This window comes from Pinus tabuliformis, chromosome 7, assembly GCF_031772625.1.
Source record: "Pinus tabuliformis cultivar Carrire ecotype Pingquan chromosome 7, CPIR1, whole genome shotgun sequence".
Taxonomy (NCBI): domain Eukaryota; kingdom Viridiplantae; phylum Streptophyta; class Pinopsida; order Pinales; family Pinaceae; genus Pinus; species Pinus tabuliformis.
Genome location: NC_142293.1, coordinates 720,364,737 through 720,382,821, shown reverse-complemented (window position 1 = coordinate 720,382,821; position 18,085 = coordinate 720,364,737). Strand labels below are relative to the sequence as shown.

Genomic DNA, 18,085 nt, shown 5'->3' with positions numbered 1-18,085 from the left:
ATCCAACATGGAATGCCTTGAGAATTTAACTTGGGCTGGTTTTACCAAACTTCCATCGGTCTATTACTAGACCAAAACCCAACTGACCTAATCTAAGTTTATTCCTACCCTGCAAGGAAAGGACCCTCCAACAACTATCCCACGCTACACATTTTTGAAAATATCATGCCACACTTCCCACTTAATCATTTTTATGTTTTTTTTACAAGTGTCAGATCTCCCATAATCTATAGTACACTAGGACACACAAAAAATAAAATAAGTTAGCTATTTGCACATTTTCACAAAATGTCTTATGATATCAGTCACAAACAAATGTCACCAAAATTATCTCTCTTGTTTCATATAAGGAAGATCTTTTGGAGGTCACCTGACAATCCCGCCTCCATCATTGCAGACACAATAATCAAAAGAAAATGTAAGAAGAGAAAGATGCCCACAATTGCTTCCTTGGGTGGTTCTTGGGATTTGTATTATTCTTCCTCAGTGTTCAAATTGTTGGTGGTTTTGGATCTCGTGACAACTCTTGCCCCACCCAATAATGGCCTTGTGTATCTCTTTTTGTTGTTGGGATTGAACTTGGTGTCATTGGTAGGGGGGCCTGGGATGGACATGGGGTCCCTTTTTCTAGTGGATGGGCCTTCCTGTTCAAGTAAAGTTTCTGTCTAGAATATCTTCGTCATATCATTGTTTGCAAATTATCTAAGAACCACTACAACTATGTGCTTCTGATAGGAGTTGGGATAGAATATAAGTTCATTCTTGAAAACTAGAAGAAAATCTCAGAAGAACTCCAGGCTGCCAGAATAAGACCCTTCCTCCGATCTTTCCCTTATCAATCCTAAATCCATGTGTCTCCTAATAATGTTCCTGTATTGTTGCTTATTTTTCACAATCATAGATCTTGCCATGGATATCAGGAACCTGGCTCTGAAGTTTATGCTTGAAGAGGGATCCAAATGTGTGAGAAGTGATGGACCTTAAGCCTTCCAGAAGAGGTATCAATTTTCCAGACACTTTGGGTTCCCTTCTGCTTTATCTACTCATTAGGGAAGTTTCAATCTCGTTTGTGCTTTCAATTCAATCCTCCATATGGCTATCTTCAATAGACCTTATGGTATGATGCCAGGCATCCATGAAGTCATCGCATTCCTTGTAATTCCCCTGTACTTATCCATGTCTATGCCTTTGCCCTTGCCCTCTTTTGATTGCATCACAACTACTGGTAAATTCTTTGGTATCCTTCCTGGTTGATATCTCTTTAGGGTTTGTAGAACTTAGAACATCACTATCCACTGTTAGCCCTTTCTGTAATTCATCTCTACTTCCTTAAAATTCTTTGCACTCAATATCCATGGATTCTACACTCCCTGTTTTTTCCTCCAGGTTTCAAAATCTGTTGTAGTAGCACCAAAAGCCTCCAGATTCTTCTTTCCCTATTTCATTTTTTCTCTTGAATGTGAGTCGAGATTTTCTCAGAAGCATTGGTATCCAAAAAATGCAATTCATAGTTCTTTGTACATCCAATAGAGGTTTGATCCTAATCACCCTCAACATTTCGATCTGGCTTGGATTTGATAGGAGAACTTGATGGGGGTAGGTAATTATAATTATCATCAAGGTTCTGATGGGGATTCAATCACTAGGTAGTCTCTACATCAAAATCCTCAGTTTTAAGCTTTTGGGGCATCAAAACATGATGGTAACCATTTCCAGAAGGTCTTCTACATGGCTGCAGATATGTATGGACACGTTATCCCTATTCCTATTGACTTGACGAACTATTACCTGGCGAACCTGAAAAAACCTTGCATGATGTCATTCAAATCTCTCTACAGTGGCAAACGATGAATCTCTATAGTGTTCATAAGAATAATCTCACAATAGACACTGATAGATGTAATTATAATTCATTCTCTATGATGTACTTGATTTGCATATTATTCTCCATGGTGTATTTATATTTGGTTCAATTGTTTCACAATCTTGTATACGCACGAGTATTGTCTATGTTTTTAAGCACATTGGTGAAGTTTTTAGCTTTTTAATTAATTTTTTTTCTTTGAATATTCAATTGTTTTAACTTGAACCGATGTGGTCTTCACAAGTGCATCAATTTTATTTATTTAGTGTGGAGAATTGATATGCATTTTATTTTTTAAAAATAAAAATGATACTTTAGCATTTTATAATAATAACATTTATCGATGCATCTTAGTCTATCACCAATAGTGCATTATGTTTTTTAGTGCAGTGGGGTAGCATGGTGAGTGAGGTGCACCATTCAAAAAACCTCTGCAAAAACCTTTGGTTGTTTGCCTACACTAGCAGCCTATGCTATAAAGAGAGAAGTGATAAAATTCTTTGGAAGAATATGTAAATATCTGTACTACAATGTGTTCTTCTTGTAGTGTATCTATTGTGATATGTATTGAGGTTAAACATAGTTGACTTTGGTTACACATAGTATTATTATTTATGGTTAACCTTGCTTGACCATATTTGACTATGATTAATGTTCATTGATGAAATTTACTATGCTTAACTATACTAGAATTTGGTTTACATTGGAAGATTATGGTTTTCTTTGGTTATCTATGGTTGACTATGGTTGACTATGGCTGATTTGGGTATGGATGGTTGGCTTTACAAGATTCTTTAATACTATATCACATTAGGACAATATGGATTCAATATTATGTTAGAATATAGCATTAAGAGGTTAAGTTTAATTTATATTACATTATGAATGAAGTGGTTGACTTCAATATTCTATGACATTATGACACTAACGGTTAACTTTAATATTATGTCACATGTGAAGTTATGGTTTCCTTAAACATTATGTTACATCAAGATTTTGAATTCAAAACTATATAATGTTGTGACATTATGGGTGAAAACAATATTATATCATATTGACGTTAAGACATTGACATCTACTTTATGCCACATTGGGAAATAGATTGATAATATTATTGTGTTTCATTTTGCCATTGTTGGCACACAAAGGGTAGGCCTAGGTTTAAAGTGACATAGCTAAAAAATCCCCTCAAGCACTGGCCCTTTTGACATCACCTGCGAACAAGTGAAGTCTCATCCGAAGCATCTTATGATGGATTGTAGGAACCTGGACAATTTTGTAGCGATGAAGGAGACATGGAGCCCATGTTGTCGCTATCATTCTCAATATAAAAGAAATTTTTAAGTATACCCCTAACTCGTACAGTAAATAAATCATTAACAAAGTATAACAAATAGATCATTTCAATCACAAGATAATGCAAAACAATAAGCAATGAACTGAAACAAAGATTTGCATTACTTCTAAAAATCCTTCATTTCATTGCAACTCTCGCATCTCACTGACTTAATCCATCAATTTAAAACACAGAAATATATTCTTTCTCTAAGTATATCTTCATGTATGCCTCCTTCTTACATTATGGATTTAATTATTTATAAGTTTATATTGGGGCGCAAAGCCAACAAATAATCTAATTTACTATAGGAAATTCCTATTACCATGGGAAAAAATGCACAAACTAACCAAAAATATTTTCTTCTTTCCTGCATTCTATGTGTTAACCCTTAGCTAAATTTCCTACATGGAATCCTTCTATATAGTGCTCCTCTGCACAAACCCAAAAATCATTCCTTAAAACCACTGCTCCAATAGGCCCCCAACACACCCTTGCGCCTCGTCCCAAACCACTCAGTCCTTCTGATATTCCATCATGCTTCCTTGGTCATAATAAGTCTTTCTCCAAATTGTTGTGTTACTTCCAAACTTGGTGTGCTACTCTTCTTTCTACTACTTTTCTTTCATGCGACACTTTCCCTCAAGGCTACAAGTACTAGTTTTTGCACCTTTTTTTTTCTACAAAGATCTGCATTCCACCTCTCATCACATGCAGGGATAACTCATGAATGTTGTAATCTATGAAAATTTGTCCATGTTGATGTTTCCTTTCAATAACAATACTCCATTGCAGGTCAGGTGCAGTGTCCCTATGAGCTCTTTGAACTATTAATGTGCTCATCTTCCTCAGTGGTAAATATACTTTTGAAAAATTTCCTTTTGTTGTGTTGTTTGATCTTGGTATATTTAATGGATTTTCCATAGAATGAAAAAAGCCTATGATTGCCCTTAATGGGTTAGTTATGGTCTTCTTCTTTGATACCCTTCTCATTATGACTTCTACTTGAAATTTCTAGCACTCTCTCACTCTACAATTCTCTACCACTCTAACTTCCTTGTGTCACTCTATATTCTCCATTCTTCATAGACATAATGAATTCATTCAATTATTTTTATAATATTTATAAACTACTTTCCATAAGGTGGTATAATTTGAAATTTGTCCAATATGATTCAATTTTCCATCGCCTTTAATTTTACCAGTATGTATAGCCTTAACACATACATAGGCCAAAATACATCCTATCTGAAACCTCTTCTATCAGATCCGCTTCCATGAATAACTCCTTGTCATTATAGTTTACACATTTCACCATTAATTAAGTGGTTTTTCAATCCTACCATTACCATGGTGTCAATCTGACGTGGCATACCATGACGTTTCCCAGTACTTCATCTATTTTATGATCCCAGTTTTACTCATGCCAAAAAGTAATCTATGACCTTAGTGCATGCTTGTGATGTGGTCCTTCCTTCATACTTGTGCATAATTTCATATTCCCTCATAAAAGTATTGCCCCCTTCCTTTTTTTTTATTAACAATATGTGAATCCTCTTGCTACACAGTGGGGCAACCACTCTGATGGAATTTAAGCTAGCTCCCATTAATGAATTCTTCAATAGGCTCCCCATTAATTTTCTCTAACTAAATAGCTTCTACCTATGGCACACACTAAATCGTATAAGGACTCAACTAACACATCTGAAATTTCCCTAGATGCTTTAGGAATTTACTTTCATAGAGTAGAACCAAATCTCCTAGCTGAAACTTCTTCTGCTTTATGCACTTATCATTCCAGGATTTTTAACGAGCTTTCTTAACATTCTGATGGAATCATACCACTGTGTAGTCTTTATCCAATTGTAATAATCCTGACAACCTTTTCTTTTACATGCCTTTATTTGTTAAGTTAGCTAAGGAAACAATGCACAAACTAGGCACTATGAATTCCATAAGAATTATTGCTTCCTGTCCATATACTAACCTAAAGGGTGTCTTTCGTATTAGCTTCTTATATGTAGTCTTGTGTTCCCATAAAACTGTCGGAACTCATAAATCCCAATCATATATGTTTTAATTATAGACTTTTGTTAGAATGTTTTCCAAAATTTTGTTAAAAGCATCGACAATTCCATTGGCTTGTAGATGATATGGGGTACCCTTCCAGTGATAAATTTGAAATTCCCCTATCAACACAGTAATTGTCCTATTCAGAAAATGAGTAACCTGATTGTTCATCAATATTTTGGGACATCCAAATCTTTTCATTATGTTTTCAAATATAAATTGTGCAATTTTCTCTGAACTGAAATCATGGACAAGTTCCACTTCCACCCATCTAGTAAGATTATCCATGGCAATGATTATGTACCTCACTTTTGATCTCTTTGTGACTGGGTTGATTAGTTTGATGAACTCTATTTCACATTTTTCAAATGTCTATAATGTTACCTGTGGACATAGCGACATGTCATCCCTCCTAGACAACTTCTCGACTCTCTGATATATGTCATAGTTTTGGTAAAAATACTTACCATCCTTGTGGAGAGTGGGTCACCAAAATCTTGTGTGAAGGATATTTTTTGCAGTAGCCTTCTCCTCATAATGGCCTTCTACAACTCCTATGTGTGTTTATGAAAGTATCAATGACCTCTCTTATTTTAACACACATCTATGAAGTATGCCATCTATGCCAAGATTATATAAGAATCTTGCTATTAGTTGGTAATCTGCAACATTCACTACTAGTTATTTATTCTACACAACTATATATTCCTTTCAATCTACTCATGTACTAACAAATTGAACAATGTCTGTGAAGTAATTATCAACCATCTCTACTACAAATAATTGTGCATTTGCAAAATCATCATCAAGGTTTGCTTCATCTTCCCCAATCAAAATGCATGACAAGTGGCCTAGTCCCACATTGAGTCTTTCGGGTTTTACAATGGCTTCAAAGTAATACTCTTGAAAGAGTAACAACCATTTTCATATTCTCTCCCCCCCCCGCCCCGCCCAGCAAAACTAGCTTATTAACCAAATATCTCTGTGCATAATGGTCTGTATAGATTTTGAAGTGTGATCCTAATAGGTAATGTAGGAATTTTTATAGTGCATATACCATTTGCCAACCCTTCATGTTCTGTAGTAGTCTAATTTTCCTCAAGTGTCGATATTTATTGACTAGAAAACACAATAGGATGAGCTATATCCCCTTCTCCTAGTTGGTCCAATACAGTGCCAAAGGATATGGATGAGGCATGAACATGCAGATGGAAATATTTTCCCCACTTTGGGAAGACTAAAATTGGCATGGTAGCTAGTTTTTCCTTTAAAGCATCCAAATCCTGTTGGCATTATTCATTCCAATGAAAATTCTTTATTTAACATCTTCTCTAGGGGGATTGTAATATTTTCATACACCCATATGAACTTTATATAGTATCTTGTGTTGTCCCAAAGTCACACACAACTAGTGTACTGATGTTGGTGGAGGTAAATATACTATGACCACAATCTTCACAAGATCAACTAATAGTCCTTGTTTGCATACCACATGGCCCAACAAAATGCAAAATGGAAAACATAAAATAAACTTCTTCAAATTTAATGATATTTTCAATTGCCAACATCTATCAAGCATAAGGTGCAAAACTTCAATGTCTTTCTTCAATGAACTAAACATTGTCCAATCATTGAGATAAACCTCCAAGAATTTATGTATAAAATCTTAACACAATATTAAAGAAAATAACCTAAGATGTGAGGAGTGGATAATTTTAAAACAATAACATACTATTAAAATGTAGTCTTAAATCTTAAAGAAATAATAGAGAATATTAAAACGATAACCTATGCAAGGATTTGATTCTTTTAAAATATTAACATATAATGTTTCAAGCTAATTATTTTATCATATCTAGATTGTCATATATGTGGGACAATGTTGTCAGTGGAGGTGTAGAGGAAGTAACATTAATACATTGTGTGGTGCGAAGGAATCTTCTTCCTCCGCACCTACACACTCAGCGGAATGTATCAACATTATGGAGATTCATAATAAAACTTAGATTGATTTATATATAGTTATAAATCTAACAATATTTTCCAATTGGGCTACATTTTTCTAAATTGTTAAAGCCATTTAAATTTATTTGTAATTAACCACATCAAATATAACAATTGAAAATACAACACAAGCAACCAGTAATGCCAATGCTTAGGCATAGTTAATAGTTGGAGTTGCAAATGAAAAAGGTGGAATTTTATGACCACATATTCAATAATTTTAGGATCAGGCTAATGGAAATGTAAAAAATGCATCATATATTGTATTGAGCTACTTGGATTTAGCTTAGCAGCTTGCGTAGTTCGGGTTGGTTGTTCGATTTAAGCCATTTGGACTAATTATTGAGTTGAAGCTCCTCCACTAATAAAAAATAAATTAGAAGCCAAAACAAAACTTGTTTAGGCTTTATCCAAAGTCAATTCTACTATGGTTCAAGAAATATCAAATGAGGGTCAAATTGGAACATTGTTGGTTTAGCGTTGAAAATTGGGGAATGGAGAAGTACAGAGAAATCATCACCTGCACTCGGTCAACAAATAAATACTTGAATGATTATGAATTGAGTGACATAATCAAATAAAAATACAACGCAAGCAACCAGTAATGTCAATTTGTAGGCAGAGTCATTATTTGGAGTTACAAATTAAAAAGGTGGAATGTAATGAGAAAATGTTGACTTTGCATAAACATGCAAGACATGGCCAAATTATTTATATCTTTAGCGGTTCAGGGCAACTGCTATAAAAATTGCAAAGTGTGTAGAAACCTATAAGTATCATGTATACCGACATGATTAGGGCTCCCAAATAACCATAAATATTGATATTATAAATAATTCTTCCTTTACACAATCAAAGTTCATGAGGTTAGTGTACATGGCGCAATAAAGCCACAACTATATGCTACTATGGGAAAGAAAAGCTAAGTTTATATTTGTGACCGCTTTAAACAAAACAAAATTTCCAAATTTTTATCATTCTCACATAATCTCAACATATCCTTTAATGTTGGAAATCTCAAATATTATCTCTTTTCTATTAATGGGTTTTAGCATTCAATTGTTGCATGTCTAAGAAAACACAGGGAAATAGTCATGATTATTGTTATTGGGTAGCAGAAGTCAAGCGTTGATTCAACCATCTTGATTCTTCTTAGCATGTAAGTATCCCTAGCTTTCATTGTGTGGAGTGCAGAGGTGGCTTCACACTCCACACCTTTTTTTTTCCACGTTCACACAAAGAAATCCAACAAATTATTACACTCATGATATGATAAATTACGGAAAAATTATGGAAACAAAATTTCTTGAATAACGACAAAAAGTGCACCTTGCACAAAGAGGCAAGGACTATGTTGTGTTGCAGCTATTAATTAATTGATTAAGGTTGTGCCTCTTTATTTGGGACCTGCATTTTTTCTTTATTCAAGAATGCCTACATTTCCACAATCTGTTGTTATTTGTGCCTCTACACCTCTGTACTCTACATAATGAAATCCACTTTCGAATAACTTTCCTCTGCATCTCTGTACTCTGCATAATGAAAGCCACTTTCACATAGCTTCATCCACACATTCACACTCTGCAAAATTTCCACAGTGCGCACATGGAAAGCTTTTTCCGCACCTCTACATTTCCAAATAGAAACCACTAATAAATTGATTAATCTATAATATGTGGAAATTCATGTGGAGATATACAACACTACAAAAGAAATTGGTTGGTGGTGGTGATGTTTATATTCTCCTCGTCCTTGTATAATTCTAGTAGCCGCAAGTGAGGGTCAGAAGATGTGTTGATAGAGTTAGTTTGTTGGTAGCTATTGAGATTCAAGAAAAACCTTTCAAAAATTAGCAAAAACAACGAAAGGGAAAATGAATTTCTAATCTTTGGATATTTAATGGCAATGAAGGATTCATTAACATTATTATTTGTATATAAGAAAACAAATTATTATTATAAGTACTGTACAAGAAAATGAGAATTTCACATTGCAATTTACAGAGTGTGGAGGTGCAGGAGTGCAAAGAAAGCACAATGAAATATTTCTCCACACTTAGTTTATATGTGCAAATCAAAGATGTGGAGGCCAGATGGAAGTGGGCACTAGTACCATTTTCATATAAGTGCAAATAAAACAATCCTAATAATGTCAATAATAGCATTATCCTTTAGATGAACAAATGACAGTGACGTGACATTTCCTAAGGAGTCTAGGATGTTAAATCCCATAGCTAATAAATTCACCACATGACCTCAGTTGTTCTAAAACCCTAATGTGAAAGTTTTCCAACACCAATCAATGGCTTTTGTAAAAGGTCCCTGTTTATCATGATTCTTCTTTTTCTTAGTTGTGCTATCATGTTTCTTTGGAGGTGTGGAGAAACCTTTCATTGTGCAAAGTGTGGAGGTGGCTTTCATTGTGCGAAATGCAGAGGTGCGGAGTGCAGAGTGTGGAGATGGCTTTCATTGTGCGGAATGTGGATATGTATAGGAAGAGTGTGTGTAGGTGCGAATAACGATAGATTGTGGAAATAATTGCGAAAATATATCATTCCCAAATAACAACAAAACATGGACCCCACACTGCCTTAATCAATTAATTAGCAGTAGAGGAAGGGACTATGCTATGTTGCAACTATTAATCTTGATTTATTCACATTCATTTTGAATAATGTTGGATTGTATGCTTAGTTTAATATGCCAAAAGGATTAATATTGTGCATTTCTTAAAAATTTTCAAGAAGAAATAACTCAATATACATAATTTTTACATGCAATTTAATTTGTACTCTTGATATAAAAAATAATGATTATGTTGTAAGTGGTGCAAAGCAATAAAGTTTGTTTTTTAATTGCATAAGTTGTTTATCATTAATCAAATTATATGTTTTTAATCATTTAACTTGTGCCTTTGATAATTATGGAAAAATGGAAGAAAGGACTATCATTAAACCTAGAGAGTTTTTTCACAAACACAATGTCATTACCGAACATTACCTAAAATGCCATATATGTCTCCCTCTATCACATGTAATATGATTCGAACCCTCCAAAAGTCCCAACAATCTGAAAAATGATAAGGAGACAACATAGATATTTTAATTTCAAAATCTCATATCTCCACAAGGTGATGACCATATAAGAGTTATTTCCATCTAGATACATGTTGTAGGGTCTATTTGAGAATGAAAATGCTACCAACCTCTCATGGAAATCATGGAAAGATGATGTGATTGGTAGTTAAACATTAGTTCTATTAAAAGGATGCACACATTTTTTTATCCCATAGTGCCCATAAGCATAGGGTGTTTGCAAGAATTTGGGAGAGTGCATGATGCCCATAACATTGTAAATAATCATGGCTCCTAACCAAAACCATTTCAAACAAATTTAAGTAAAGTGTACTTGATTAGGAACTAACAATGGGAAATATAAGACATATCAACACTCATGAACCACTTGTATTGGAGGTTAGACACCTGGTGCATATGGCTAAGATGGATCCCAGTCATGCATGATGTGCTCAGGTATCAAATGATAGTTAACTAGGTTGACCTAATATCCAAAAACCTTTCTCAATGCATTGAGAAGCTAAAACCATTAGATAAAAATCACACCCAAATTTTACATAACATCCTACCTTATGGATTTCATGTGTAGCTACACAAATTTCTCTACCTTTTAACCCACTTGGAAACCTACCTTTGCACAAGTACACTCTAGTTTCAAGGAATTTATATAACCATATATGTGCATGAACATCCCACCATAGGTGACTTTTTCCTAGCCCCTATGTATGGGTGGAACCATTTTAAGAAGTTCCCACATTTCTCACTAGAATCCATTGAGATGTTTAAGAATATTGGGGAGTGGTACTTATTGGAAATAAGTTGCTACATTAGGGTATACAAGGTGTCCACTTCTCCTCACAGTTTTCCCAAGTGCACACCAACTTGATTGCTAATATAAGAGATAGACTTTTAGACTCCATTACTAGGGATAAACAATGACAATGACAAAAAGAAAGAAAGAACTCTACACAAACTTGCCTATAAAAATTTAAGGTTATTATATTTTCGTCTTAGCACATGGGGAAAAATTATCCCTCAATTTTGATACATATGGTCTCTACTTAGAGCCAATCAAAGTCGATGAATCTCATTAAGTAGTTGAAAAGTTCTTTGTATCTAAATCCTTGGTTTAGAATTTTTTCCATAAGATAAACAAGTAGGAAAAACTATACATAAGAGATTTGGATTATGCAGAGGTGGAAGAAAGGAGAAAGTGCATATAAATTCTCGCAACTTCACCCCTAATAGATTCAAGGCCATAATTTCATATCCTTATGGAATTTTCACCATATTCATTATAGTCACTAGGTAATAGGAGAAAAGCTCCAAGATTGGAAAATAAATCTCTATAGCCAACATTTCAACATATGTGGTAGGAGCTTGGTGCCATGAAATCATTTGGGCTAGGTGGCATTCAAACTATCGAAGAATCTAGATGCTCAATTCCCAAGGAGTGTTTGAAGGAGAATAATTTGGTAAAAATGCATAACAACCATCTTCTATTATGTGATGGCAAAATCACACCTAAGGCTATTGTTTAGAGGAAATGGGATGAGGGTGCCATAGTGGAAGTAATAACCAATGCAATTGAGTTAACATATTGTTTCATAGAGAAGTTAATGAATCCTAAGTCCAACAAAAAAAACAAAGTGTTAGGTTGACACCTTTGGATTCAACTACATGCTTCACAATTTCAAAAGGGTTTCTTTTAACAAGAAGTGAAATGAAAAGTAGACAATGGAGGTCCAAGTAATTGAGGAGTGTATGATTCTAGAATGTGAACAATGCACATCCTCTAGCAATATGAGCATCAATGGTCTCCTTTTCTTAGTTTTCCGATGCAAAGTTGAATAAATGGCATACCAACTCTTAGCGATGAGTAAAGAAAATATAGGGTTGAAAGAACAACTTAGGAATCATAATCTTAGATGGAGGGTAAAATGACATTTATAAGAAAAGTCATGACACTACAAGATAGTCTTATCCATTTGGTGAATGTGTATTTCACCACTCTCAATGGCACATGCACTTCTTTGGATTTAGTGACATAATTCAACCATTAAGTTGGTGAGATGATAGTTGACATCATGTAGTGATAGTCTTAAATAGTACAACACATTCAATGGAAGGATCCATCCGTTCCAATCCCAACTCATATCAATGTACTAAGTTCATCTAATGATATTAAATTGCATGCATAAATGGATCTTGAACATTAAAGTGTGCAAGTTGTGTGAAATAAAGCACTTAACCTCCTAAACAAAATGCTAAATGTTTCAACAAACATTCGAATCATAAGGGGCTTGCTAGCGTATCCATTGAATTAACCTGATGAAGAAACTCTCACTCTCAAGTAACTCAAAGAAAAAATCATCCAAAGGATACACTCTACAAAATTCAATGCTAATAAAATTCCAAGTAAAATGAAGTAGTCTGGGAATCTTTCAAACTACTTTGCATCAAACAAATCAAGAGACTAAGGTGTTCACATGATGAGCTAGCTAGTAAAATGATAAATGTGGAACTTAGATTGACTAGTCTTAAGCCAAGGATAGAAAATGGGTCTAGTGCACATGGTGTCAATGATATAAGATCGATTATAAAAATCTTAAAACCATGTTAAATTATGCGATTAATATTTTTTACTTTAATATTATATGAAATTATTTTCATATGGTTAATAAAAAAAATATTTTACTAATTCAAGTATATTTCATAATTTTAGTGGTAAATTGAATATTTTACATTATTTTCATTTAAAAAATAATAATGAAAAACTTTATAAGCATTTTTAACAACTAAAATATATTTGGGCCTGGAGTATGCCCTGAAACTGCTTCTTCTTGGCTAAGAGCTTGTCTTCCTCGGACATAAGGAAACAGGTTAACGATGCAAGACCCAAAGGCATCTAGCAAGAGTGAAAGCCCGTCCCCTTACAGACAACCAGTGGGTTATTCCTAGTGGCATGGTTTTTCTTGAATAACGGTGATGAGTCAACTTTCATTTGCCAGTGATAGTTGTCCTCATTGTTGGTTTGACAATTGAGTTATGATAGGTTTCCCCACTGTGTAAAAAAACAACTTCAATATATTGTATGTTATGAATTTGTCATCTTTTATTGTATTGAAATATTTTTGTGCTACTATTCCATTGGAATATATGAAAAACACAATAATGACACATTTAACTATGGAATTGTGCCCCAATATTAAATAATTTGGATAGGTGTATTGAGATAATAATACAATTATGGAGACATGAATGCTAAGTGAGTATTTGCACATAACCTGAAACCCATTTTAAAAATTTTGAAATACCGAAATTAAATATCACTAAAAATTTATACCAATCTTAAAAGATTCATTTACTATCATTATGAAAGTTTTTATGATTATTACAAGTATTTGATATTTGTAATAGTATGGTATTTGATACATATTCTATGTTTAATGAAAATCATTGAATACAAAAATAATGAGAATGTGAAAAAATATTTATTTGTATTATTGAATGTTTTGAAACTCAATAATTATGCATCTATTATATTTGTTATTTTCAATATGTGTATAATAAGTTGTGCTTATTTTGCTAGAGTATACTATGAGTTTAGAGAGTAAATTAACAATGAAAAATTTACTAATTCGAGCTTTTATACTCTCATATTTACAATATGATTTTACAGTTTGAAATTTGATTTGCATTTTCGAAATTTAGTTTTGTGATTTTAAAACCTAACATTAACTCATTTACAACTAGAATTTTCACCTTGAAAATTGAGCAAGTATTTTTCATTTTGGAAACACCAATTATTTCTTATCTCAAAAGGGGCTTAGATTGAAACTAATTTAAAAACTTCATAAAAAATTCATTGCAACCAAAAAAATTATATAAGGTAGGGATGAGGTGAGACGATATGCATAATGCATTGTGTCTTCCCTTAGCTGCCACCATGCACAATGTCCCGCCCAATGCAAAATGTATTTCCCCTCCCCCCACCATGCACATCATATCCCCATCCCTAACACACAACTACTTACATAATTCACAGATGTCTTCCTCCACTCCCACTCCAAAACTACTTCCCAAATTCCCAAACTCCCATCTTTTTTTGTAATGCATGTGTTCAACAAAATCACATCTTATCTTAGTCATCCCCATGGATCTAATGCCTTCAATTCATTGTAACATTTGAGAAAGGTCAAAAAAAACAATAATAGAATGGGTGACATAGAAGAGATAAGAAATAAATCATGATTTTAATGTGACTAAGAAGGAGGTTATAGAGTTATTCGAAGGAAATGGAAATGACATATTTGGTGAGGAGAATAGATTGAAATAAAAAAAGAGCTAGAAGGAAGGAGAAAAAGATTGATGGTTTATAGAAAAGGAGAATGACATATGAAAAGATGAGCTATTTGGATTAAATAAAGGTGATATCACCCTTAGGTGCCACAAGCTTCCTTAACCCATCAAGAGATTGCTCCAGTTTCTCAATTAAGGATATTGGTGTTAACGATGTCTTTGACCTTTCTCCCTGTGAAGGTTTCAAGCCCAAGTTTTGTGGGCAATTTAACATATTCCTCTACAGGCATTGTATTCCCCAACCCTAGAGAATGTAGGAACTCCAAAAAAAACAGTCTTCAAAACTTCCAGAACTTTCCCAAACTCCCATTGAAGCTCCCGCTGAAAAAGTAACGTTCTCATACAGTGCCAAAACTCCTTGTAGAAAAGAACCATTGAAATAGGTTTTCCACGTCTCGAACGCAGTTCCCACGTAACAAAACAAAATTTCCACTATTTTCCAACCAAATTTGTGATTTGGTTATACCACTCTGTTCATATTTTAGGGTGGCGGTTTCGATTGATTATCGTACTGTACTTGTACTATCTAGCCCATTCTAGTCTATCAAACTGGGGCCCGACATGTTGAAATAACGCTTATATTTGATGAAGAGAATAAATGGATAAAGAGAATTAAGGAAAATAGAAAACAAAAGAAAAGAGATTCCTGACACGAAATTCGGTGACGACAAAAAAGAGCATCCGGTTGGAAAACTTTACTTAACGCTTATAATTGATGAAGAGAATAAATTGATAAAGAGAATTAAGGAAAAGAAAAAAGAAAAGAAAAGAATCCTGACACGAAATTCGGTGACGACAAAAAAAGAGCATCAGTTGGAAAAGTTTACGAACACAATTTATAAATTATGGAGTTCTACAGCTCCCGACAACCAGGTTGAGACTGAGACTTAGACTAAACACTTCAAATCTGTCATGGCTCGACTAGCGTGTATAGAAATTGATTTGGTGATGGGAATCTTATGGAAGGCGTTCGAGAATGCGGTGGCCACTTCTGCGGAGCTTCAATGGCTCGGGGACTTTCGCTACTTGAAGGAAGTCACAGTTACAAGGGCGATAGAGATCCTCCTGGCCGTGTGCTGTATGCTTGGCGGAGGGCTCTTTCTTATCACTCGCCAACGACATTCCAGCCACCAGTGTTGGACTTCGCTTGTTACAAGCCGCCAGCGGAGCGACAGGTTAACACGGAGCTGAGCATATATTTCTCGGGGATGCAAGAACCCATAAATGCGGATAATGCGAATTTTCAGTGGAGAATATATCGGCGATCGGGGCTCGGGGAGGAGACGTGCCTTCCCCGTTGCTATTTCAACGATGAAATGGTGGCGACCTTGGAGGAGGCGCGGGTGGAGATGGAGGAGTGCATGGTGACCGTTCTGGACGAGCTGTTCAGGAAGACGTGCGTGGAGCCGTGGGAGATCGACATTGTCATCGTCAACGTCTCCACTTTCGGGCCGGCGCCGTCGCTGACAGCGTGGATCGTGAACCGCTACAAGATGAAAGAGAACGTGAAGACCTTCAATCTCTCCGGCATGGGTTGCAGCGCCAGTCTCACAGCAGTGGACATGGCCAAGGACCTTTTTAAGGTCTACCGCAACTCCTATGCTCTGGTAATCGGCAGCGAGAACATAACGGCCAACGGGCATTATGAGGGCAATAATAAGTCCATGATGGTCACCAAGTGCCTTTTCAGAGTTGGTGGCTATGCATTGCTTCTGTCCAACAAAGGCAACGACGCAGCTCGCGCAAAGATGAGGCTCTTGCACGCCGTCAGGACGAACGTGGCCGCCATGGATGAGGCCTACGACTGCGTGATGGTAAAGGAAGACGACCAGGGGATCTCTGGTGTTTTCCTCGGCCCGTCACTCATGGACGTGGCGGGAGACGCTGTGAGGAAGAACATGGCCACCTTGGGCCCCAAAGTGCTCCCCATAACGGAGCAGCTCTACTACGCCTACAATATGATATGCATCAAGGCCTTGAAGATGAATCTGACGCCTTATATTCCTAATTTCAGGCTCGCCTTCCAGCATTTCTGCGTCCATCCCGGCGGTCGAGGTGTGATCAACGCTATCGGGAAGAGGCTGCAACTAACTGACTACGAACTGGAGCCTTCTCGTATGGCGCTGCATCGCTTCGGGAACACTTCTGTGAGCGGGATCTGGTATGAAGCGGCTTACATGGAAGCCCAGCGACGGTTTAAGGTGGGAGATCGCATTTGGCAGATAGGACTGGGCTCGGGATTCAAGTGCAACAGCGCAGTGTGGGAAGTGATGAGAGAAACCCGTCCTCTGGAGATGACTGTTTGGGATGATTGCATCCACAGGTATCCCTGTGATACTCGTAATGATTACCCCGATGATTACTGTAAAAGATGGCTATGACTTGTTACGCCATGGGTACGTGCAATGCACTTATGAAGTGGAAGATCTCCAAACCTCACATCCATATTTATGTAAAATAAGAGGAGTAATGAGAGCTTATGGAAGAGTTGAAAAATCTGTTGATTTATTATTGTTTTTAAGTTAGCTTTCTATTTTCTATTTATTAGTTTTTCAATATTATAATTCATAATCCTAGTTGAATTTGTGAGAAATATAGTTTTGATATTTGTATGAAATTACTTTTTCCAAATTGCTATTATCATATGTGAAAATATAAAAGTATAATAAGTGTTTTTTTTGGATTTAATTATGATAGATTTCATTTTGTTAGTAAAAACTTATTCATAAATTAAATAAGCGGTAAATACAAATAAGCATCCATCCATAGTAATTCAATAAATCCTTACAAAGCTGCCTAATATCAGTCTATATTTTCATTTCATTACAAAAAAAAATTAACAGAATAAACTCCAAAATCCGATGCCATACATCCTGACAGTTTAACTTGAGTGACCCGAAGCTTGGTCCATCCTTCCTCGTTTCTTGACAGCTTCATTTTCTGGAGAAAACTGCAGCTCGGCAATGAATGTATCTTCCATCTCCGCTAACTTGCAATGTATTGCTGCCATTTCCGTCCTAACCTCACGCTGGAGCCTATTAATTTTAGCATTGACCATCAACTGTAGAGAACAATGTGCCTTTTCATCCGCTTCCTATCTCGCTTTGAAGCCCAGGTGCATACTCTCTATTGCTGCCATAACTCGATCCAGAATTGTGTTTATATCCACTAGTTCTGAGTCACAAGAGGAGGAACCAACTGTGTCCATGGTGTGTTTTTCCGCCTACGACACCAAGCCTTGCCCTTCGTGAAGATCATAGAGGGATATAAATACTAGTTTTATGAATGTTGACCTGAGAAATCCGTCACCGTAACTAATTGTGTGACTTTTGAAAGACTAACCCGCCTCCATTAAATGTGAGCCCAAAATTCCTGG

The 18,085-nt window shown here is 35.5% G+C and overlaps 1 pseudogene; it reads left to right on the top strand.

Moving 5' to 3' along the window:
- Window positions 1–15,584: 15,584 nt before the first annotated feature.
- LOC149249559 (3-ketoacyl-CoA synthase 9 pseudogene) lies at window positions 15,585–17,175 on the top strand (annotated as a pseudogene).
- The last annotated feature ends 910 nt before the right edge of the window (window positions 17,176–18,085 follow it).